The sequence below is a fragment of the Vombatus ursinus genome, unplaced genomic scaffold (genome assembly GCF_900497805.2).
Source record: "Vombatus ursinus unplaced genomic scaffold, bare-nosed wombat genome assembly UNPS02014798.1, whole genome shotgun sequence".
NCBI lineage: Eukaryota > Metazoa > Chordata > Mammalia > Diprotodontia > Vombatidae > Vombatus > Vombatus ursinus.
Window position 1 is genome coordinate 46,656,244 of NW_020954576.1, and position 9,076 is coordinate 46,665,319.

Here is a 9,076-nt window from a genome sequence, read left to right on the forward strand (position 1 = left end):
GAGAGAGAGAGAGAGAGAGAGAGAGAGAGAGAGAGAGAGAGAGAGAGGTATGTTTCACAAGGCATCAACTATCTCTTCCACTATGGAGCCTCCTATATGACTGAGGAAATCAGGAGGCTCTTTCATTTTACCTCTGCCCTTGAGATCAGATACTGTGATGGTTCTCTCTCTGTGTCTCTGCCTCTGTCTCTCTCTGTCTGTCTCTCTCTGTCTTTCTCTATCTCTGTATCTCTGTCTCCCTCTCTCCCTGTTTCCCTGTGTCTCTGTCTCTCTCTGTCTCTGTTCCTGTTTCACTGTCTCTGTCTCTCTCTCTGTCTCTCTCCTTCTCTGTCTCTCTCTGTCTCTGTCTCTCTCTCTCTCAACTAGAACATCCCAAAGCCTATGGGAATAGCACTGGTGCTTTCATTGTGTTTTGGACAATCCTCTTCTTCCTTCTTCTGGAGCTGTGGTCCATCAGACCACATTTTCCTCCTCACCTTCACTCTTTGTGGGGCAAGAGTCCAGCAAGAGCCTCTGCTTAAAGACCTCTAATGGGGGGAACCCACCACCTCCTGAGATAGCCCACTCTGCTTCTAGATGGCTTGAATTGTTAGGTAGTTTCTCTGCTATCAAACCAACATTAGTCTCATCTACATTTCCACTTGTTTCCTTCGGTTTTCCCTTCTGGGACAAAACCAAAATTTAATCCTTCTTCCAAATAACAACTTTTGAAATACTTAAAGAAAGCTATCCCTTTCCACTGAGTCTTCTCTTTTCCATGCTAAACATACCCAATGCCTTCCATTGATCATCATATGACATGGATTCCAGGCCTTTCACCATGCTTTTTGCCCTTCTCTGGATGCTTTAAAGCTTATTAATACCTATATTTCAACTGCAATGCCCAGAACTGAACGTAGCACTCCAGATTTCATCCATCAAGGTCAGAGGATCACAGAACTATCACCTCCTTATTCCTAGAAGCTACGACTCTCTTAGTGTGGCCCAAGGTGACAGTAGGCTTGTTGGCCACCATATTACACGGCCGTATTGAATTTTTAGTTCACTAATATCTTCAAATCTCTTTCAGAACAATTGCTGGCTTGCCCTACCTCCCCCATCTTTATCATTGAGAAATTGATGTCTTTTTGTACCCAAGTGTAGCCAAGTTTCACATTTATCTCTATTGAGTTTTATTTTGTTAGATTCAGCCCAATGCTCTAATCTGCCAGATCCTTTTGGAGCCTGATTCTGTCCTATAGCACATTAATTATCCCTCCCAACTTTGTGGCATCTGTAAATATGATAAATATTTCATCTATGTCTTCATCCAAGTCACTGATTTAAACATTAAACAATATACGGTCAAACACAGATCCCTGAAGTACTCCACTGGAGACCTCTTGCCAAGCGGACATTGAACAATTAACAACCGTTCTTTAGTCCAGCCATTGATCCAGTTCCAAATCCATGTAATTTTATTATTGACTAGTCCACATCACTCCATCTTCTCCACAAGAATAGAATTTAATATAGTAGCAAAGGCTTTGTTCAAATCTCAGTAAGCTCTATCTCTGATAATCCCTTTAGCTACTTAGGATCTTATTTTTAAAGAAGAAGAAATAAAGTTAGTCTAGGCTGATCTCTCTTTGGTGAATCCATGCTGACTCTTTATAATATTTGTATTATTTTTCATCTTTGTATTCCTGGCACCTAGTACTGAACCTTGCAGAGAGTAGGTGTTTAATGAGGCAGCTAGGTAGTACAGTAAATAGAGTTCTGGGCCTGTAGTGAGGGAAAACCTGAATTCAAATTCAGTCTTAGACACTTAACTAGCTGTGTGACCCTGGGCAAGTCACCTAATCTGCAAGATGTGGTTTCCTTAACTGTAAAATGGGGATAAGAACAGCACCTATCTCCCAGGGTTGTTATGAAGATCAAATGAGATACTTGCAAAGTGATTAGAACTGTCCCTGCCACATAGTAGGTGCTACATAAATGCCTATTTCTTTTCCTTTCCTAAAAGGGCAGAGAGTTGTAGTGGAAAGAACACTGAATTTAGAGTCAGAGGACCTAGGTTTGAATCCCAGGTCCACTATTTTCATGGGTGGGTTACAGTTTCTAAGTCTACAAAATGAGGGAGATGGGTGAGATGGTCCTTCTCCACCCCAAATCTTATGATTCTAATATGAATTGAATTAAATTGAATGCCAAATCCCACGCGAAATTGATTCCTGCCTTTCCTCTGTCTCTCTCTACCTCTCTCTCTGGCAAAACAAAACCCATCACCAGCCACTTCAACAAGACAGAGAATTCCCTGCACAGATTGGTGGTCACAGAGCTGGAAGATACTTGAGAGATCAATCAAGCCAACTTTCTCATTTTACAGCTGAGGAAACTGAGATTTAGAGTAATGAAATGACTTGCCCAGGGTCACACAGGCAGAAAATAGCACACAAAATTTGAGCCCAGGTCCTCTGTCTTCAAAACAGTGTTCTTTCAACTGCTCCAAGTAGCAGAGACATTAAACACATACAATATACTTAAAATGTAAATCCTAAGAGAGTCACAGGTTCAGTTGAAGCACAGGTACATTTGATTCATTCATGGGACATTCATTCTGCATCTATCTGGGGTGGAAAATTGTGCTAGGCTCTGAAAGAGACATCAAGTTTAAATCAAACACAATCTCTTACTTCTTCCCCAGAAGTCAGAGGCTCATAGATTTACAATTGAAAGGGATGTCAGAAATCGTCTAGTCTAACCTCCTTATTTTATAGCTGTGGAAACTGAGGCCCTGAGAAATTAAATGACTTGCCCAAAGTCATACAAATAGTTGATGAACTGTCAGGATTCAAATCCACAACATTTACTCCCAAATCCATTGCTTTTTCTACACCAATTCTCTGCTCAGAGTATCCCTAGTCCCCAGAAGGACTTCTAGAAAGAAAAATGGGTTGGCAAAGAACACATTCCCCTTCCAGCAAGAAACTTCTCTAGAGTCATGGAAACTTGCCTGCTCCCTGAAGATGTTAACAGAGATCATTTAAAAAAAACCCTGCAGACAGAGCTCATTCCCCAGCCAGCCAGCCCAATGCTCACACCCACCCATCCTAAATTGCTTGGCATTTTGCTAAGGAGATGTTTGCCTCACCGAATTCAGATTTCTGAATATCTCGACCCTTTCAACAGATGGTACTGTTATATACTTCTCTTCCACCCTCTACCTCTCTTAAAGAAACTAATTGAACCCTATTTCCTTTAAAAAAAAAAGGACCAGGGAACTGCTTGATCTGACTACCTCCTTTCCCCCACTTATTTAAGGAGATACTAATGGACAAGCAGGGTCATTTTCCCTGGCTACATAACCTATGCCCCAAAATTATAGAGAGCATTAGACACCTGTAAAACCCTAAGGAAAAACATAAAAAGATTATGGAATAACTCCATCCCACTAAGAAGGATGGGTTTGGACGGCAATGAATAAAATCAGCAGGTGGAGAAATGTGGGTGTCTTACCTCTAGCCCTAGACTGCTCCAAGCTGTCTCAGTGGCTTGCGCTGTGTAGCATCTGGGGAAGACTGGTCACTTTTATGCAGGTGGCTAAGAGGAAATGCCACAGAGGTGTGTTGGGTGGGCCTGCCCCTTGGAAAACTTGTTTTCTCCCCAGTTTTCTCAGCATCTCTTTCCTTGATTGTTTTCTTTTCTTCTCCTTTTTTTTTTTTTTTGAGACACCAACTGATTAATCATTATTAAGAAATTCCGCTCCTTCTTCTGGGTCTTGACATGTATTTTCTAAGGAAAATGAACTCTTGGTTCATATGCAAATGAGATTTTCTTGCAATTCTGCAACCAGAGTGAAAAAAATCTAAGTTAAATCACTCTTCTTTCTCTCGTGGCATGACACCAGCAGTGTCCTGCAGGCAAACTCCCATAACAGCCCTTGCCAAACACGTTCTTGTGCCAACCAGCTCCCGTGAAATTCACTGCTGGTGCAATCTGGCCCTGCTCAGCAGCCTCACATGGGATATATGTCTTTCTTGAGGAATACATGTGGATAGAAACTACAGTCTCACACCATCATAGAATGTTGAGCTAGAAAACACCCGCATGATCATCTAACTTAACTCCCAGATCCAGCATCCTCTCTCATACATTAGGCTACCTAAGGTTCCTTCCAGTTTGGGTTTGGTTTCAGCCCTGCTCCTTACTTACCAGTTAGGTGACCTTGAAAAAGTCACCTAACTACCTTGGGCTTCATCTTCCCCAATCTGTAAAATGAGAATATAGGACTATCTAGCTGTCAGGGGTGGGGAACCTTCAGCCTCATGGCCACATGTAGCTTTCTAGGTCTTCAGGTGTGGCCTTTTGACTGAGTCCAAGTTTTACAGGACAAATCCTTTTATTAAGGGGATTAAAGGGCCACACTTGAGGACCTAGAAGGTCACATATGACCTTGAAGCTGAAGGTTCCTCAGCCTTGAAGCCCTTCCAGAGCCAAATTCTATACTCCTATGACTTTAAGTGTGATGCTCTTTTCACTCTAACAGGCTGTGTGTATCTGCATGGTATGGTGGTGCAAGGGTTAAACTTAAAGCTGGGTGACCTAAGTTCAAATCCTACCTCAGACTCTTAGTAACTGTATGACCCAGACAAGGTATTTAAATTTTCTGAACCTCACTTTTCTCATCTAGAAAACAGAGTAAATAATAGCATTTACCACCAAGGGTTTTTTGTGAGGATCCGCTGAGATAATCCATGTAAAGGCGTTTTGCAAACCTAAGATAATGGATTTAGATCTGGAAGGAAGCTTAGAGGTTATCTAGTCTAACTCCCTCATTTTAGTGGTAGAGGCTGAAGCTTAGAGGAGTTGTGACTTACACAAGGTCATATAGTGAGAGAGGTATGATTTGAACCTGGGTCCTCTGCCTCCAAAGCCTGTGTTCTTTTCACAGTCATATAAATGTGATCTCTACAGTAGATCCCACCACCATACCCCTACTGTGACTAAATCGGACTAGGAAAAAAAGGAGTTTCATCTTTCAACTTAGCCAGAAGAGCCAGAGTAATATACAAGATCCCACAGGTCCAAGGAGGATCTACTGCTGTTAGCTGAAACAGAGAGGACACTGTTCCAAATGCATGTGTCACTTGAGCCTATAAAAAAGGAAAGGAAATCTCATTGGGAGTGGTATGGGACCTAGCTGTGACCCATCTAGGTATTATCTATGTAAGACAGGGTCACTTTCATTCTCTCCATTATAAAGAAAAGAGAAATGGAGACTATGAAAGGGGGAAAGGTTTAAATACAGCCACAACAGAGCTAGAAGCACCAGGCATCCTGACTCCTAGGCTGGGACCCCTTACCTATGCTGTTTCTCACTCACACAAATATCAAAACATTTTCAAATGGGCACAGCGTGCTGTCGCTGTTGTTGTTCAGTCATTTTTCAGTTGTGTCCCACTCTTCGTGACCCTGTTTGGGGTTTTCTTGGCAAAGATACTGGACTGGTTTGCCATTTCCTTCTCCAGTTCATTTTACAGATGAGGAAACTGAGGCCAACAGGGTTAAATGACTTTTTCAGGGTCACATAGTTATTAAGTGTCTGAGGCCAGATTGGAACTTGGAAAGATGAGCCTTCTTGGCTCCAGGTCCGACGCTCCATGCGCTGTGCTACCTAACTGCCCCTGGACTGAGTGTATCAGGCAGTGGATAACCACGGAGGTATTTATTCACAATATGACAATCATCCCGATCTAGCAACCCCCTCCACCAGGAGATAAAGAAGTGAATAAGAAGTTGGATTTTTATCAAATAAATAAGCCCTGTGGATAGATTAACAGAGGGAACCGCCTCCCCCCAGCTTCTCCTGAAGTGATAATATAAAGCAGACCTGCACAACCTGGCACAGATAGATATTTAGCAGCTCACTTTCCAAGTAAAAGTATAATTAATGATTAAACTACTTTGCAAACAAACCATATTTTAAAAAGGGAAATTTCAATTAATATCGATTACTTATGATTTTTATTTATCATGAAATCACACTGGTGTTTAAAAAAATTACTTTGCTGCACTCACTTTGTCCCTGTTCAATGCAGCAATGACCTATAACATAGCTAAAAGATACAACTCTTGCTCCCCTCAGACTAGAAACAGACTGAGGATGGTTGGTTGCCATGGATCACGTGACAAACAGGAGAGAGTGCACCGTGGCAACCCGCCTACCAAGTTACATATCGGGCACAGTAGTGACTAGTGGAAGGCAGGTTAAGCGGGGCATAGACAAAGCACTCATTACATCTTTACATGTTTCTTAGGCCACCTGAGATCCTTTGGCAGGTGGCAAGCGGCCCACGGGCCATATGTTATGCAGGCCTGATATAAAGGGTAAATGACTGGGTAGCAGGTTGGCATAAAGTATAGTAGAGTTTGAGGCTTAGAGTCAAATCTGAATCCTGGTTCTGACATATACTAGCTGTATGACCTTGGGTGCTTTAAGGCTCAGGTTCCATATCTGTAAAATGGAGATAATGATTCTACTAGCTAATTCACAGAGTGATTATGAAGAAAGTACTCTGTAGACCATAAAATACTATAGAAATGTGAGTTAATATAGTCTATAGTATATGTGGCAAAAATATAAAGGAAAAGAATTTTTAGCATCACGATGGTTGGGGTTCTGAGACAGGTGAGTGAACAGAGATGGTAAAGAAACCATGACATCAAACTTGGAAGGGAACTCAGTGTTCATCTAGTCCAATTCATAGCAAAACAGTGGCTAGTGTCCATCCCTCTATCCCATTGACCCTTGGGTCTTTCTCTAAACACTTGAGCTTCACTCCTTCTACCTTTGGAACCCTGAAGCCCCAGGAAATAGATCCTAGAGGTGTCGCTAACTAAGTCTCTGCTGATGGATTTAACCAGCCTGGTCAAGCAGACTTCCTAACAAGCCCACTGGTGAAAGGTCCCTCACCCAGGGCTCAGGGGAGGCCATTCATCTGAGCTTCTCAGGGGTTGACCTTTGGACAGCCATCACTTCCCTCCCCATCCCTATCCTGCTTGCAAAAGGAAGGAGGAAATGCCGTTTTTGAAAGGTTGTCAAGTAGGGGTTCAGAAAAGGAAGGCTTCAGTAGAAAGCAGATTGAGAGAACTCTGGTCGGAATAACTAGGACTAAAACAAAGGGTAATGGGGCAGAAGGGCAGCAAAAGAAAAATGTTAAAAGTAAGCAAGGATGGGGGTACTGAGGTCTTTCTGAATGAGACAGAGATCTAAATTCCTCCTGGGTAGGGTTGGTTGGTTCCTTTTGTCATCACAGCAGAAGAAGCTTAGAGCTTATCTGGTTCAACTCCATCATTGTACACATATGGAAAGCTTATATAACCAGTAAGTATTGGGGCTGAGAGTCCAAACAAGGTCTTCTGACTACAAAACCAATGCTCTTTCTCCTACACTATGGAATCTGGAATATCTATGCCCAGCCCAAGGGCAGAAAAAGGACTCCCAAGCAGGGGAGGATGGATAGCTGTGGTGGAGAAACATCAAGATTTTTCCCTGTTAGGTTCAAGAAAACAGTAATAGTCAGAGCTTCTGAACTTTCTGGCTGTCCAATGATCCGACAGAGTATCTCTCCCCACCCCCAAGACCTGACTCTTTCCAACTTCCCCATTACTGTTTAAGGAACCACCATTCTCCTAGGGTCATCTTCTCCTCACTTGGATTCACCCCATATTTCCAATCTACTGCCAAATCTATTTTCTACCTTTGTGATATCTCTCCAATTATGACCCTTTCTCTCCACTGACATGGTCACCACCCTGGTCTAATCCCTTATCACCCCTTAAATGGACTGTTACATTAGCCTTCTAACTGGTCTTCCTGACCCATCTCTCTCTCCACTCCAGTCCATCCTCCATTCAGCTGCTAACGTAATCTTTTGAAAGCACGGGTCTAACTATGTCACTTCCCTTCTGAGTAAATTCTAGTGGCTTCCTATTACCTCTAGGATTAAATTCATATAAGGAGCCAAAAGTCTTCATGAAGCTTTAGAGACACCTTACAAAATTCTGTTTGACATTTAAAACTCTTCACAATCTGGTCCCTTCCAACCTTTCCAGTCTTCCAACACTCTACTCTTCCTGACATACTCTATAATCCAGTAATCCTGGCTTTCTTATTCTTCCCACACAACACTCTGTCTCCCAACTCCATGACTTTTCACTGGCTACCCCCCTACACCCTAAAATTCTCTCTTCTCACCTCTTCCTCCTGTCTCCCAGCCTCCTTCAAGACCCAATCCTACAATCAAACTCAAACCCTGAAAAAGGCCTTTCCCAGTGTCCATTCGCTTCCCCAGAACTAATCCCCAAGGATTCTCTGAGAATCTTTCTCTTGCGGATTCTCTTCATTTACCCTTTCTATATCTTGTATGTACAGTTATTTGTATGTTTTCTCCTCCATTAGGACTGAAAATAGGGACTGTGGTTTTTTCATCTCTTTGTATCCCAAGCACTTAGCACTGTGCCAGGCACATAGTAAATGCTTGTTGAGTGATAGACTGACTCTGAGTGGGACATTGTAGGTATGGGTAGAGGGTGGGGATAGAAATTTCAATCTTTGGAGGTCAAGGAGAAAAGAGAGAAGTAGAAGGTCTGGTTAAAAGGACCACCTAGGCTTCCATTTCCTCTCTAGCCTGAGCTCTCTCAGTTTCCAGACAGTAGTCCAGCTGCTCATGTGATCAACAGATTACCACACTGCCCATGTTGACTCCTACACCCACAATCATTCTCTTGTACTCAGACTGTATGTTCTGACCCAGCTTTTTACTTCGGGGCAAAGATGTCAGAGCAGGAATCTTATTGTCAGGAAGGAAAACAGATTGTGGAGTCACAGCAATTAACCACAAGCTTGAGCACTTAACCATCCTTCTCAGGCAGCATTCTGGGCTACTAGGTATTGGAAAATACACACACACACATACATGTGTGTGTATGTGTATGCATATATATATATATATACATATATATATAGTTATTGATTTATGTGTTTTGGAGTGGGGAGGTGGCACTCAAATAATTGCAACAGCCAGTATTGCCC

General features: G+C 42.5%; 1 protein-coding gene across 3 annotated transcripts in view; it reads right to left on the reverse strand.

The window, feature by feature from the left end:
* IL19 (interleukin 19) overlaps positions 1–3,590 on the reverse strand; it is a 19,220-nt gene extending 15,630 nt beyond the window's left edge. Inside the window, exon 1 of one of the 3 annotated variants that reach the window (XM_027871399.1) lies at positions 3,499–3,590. The gene's annotated coding sequence lies outside the window, so the exon portion shown is untranslated. The remainder of the gene's footprint in view (positions 1–3,498) is intronic. The other 2 variants (XM_027871401.1, XM_027871400.1) reach the window with 2 other exon arrangements.
* Positions 3,591–9,076: the final 5,486 nt, after the last annotated feature.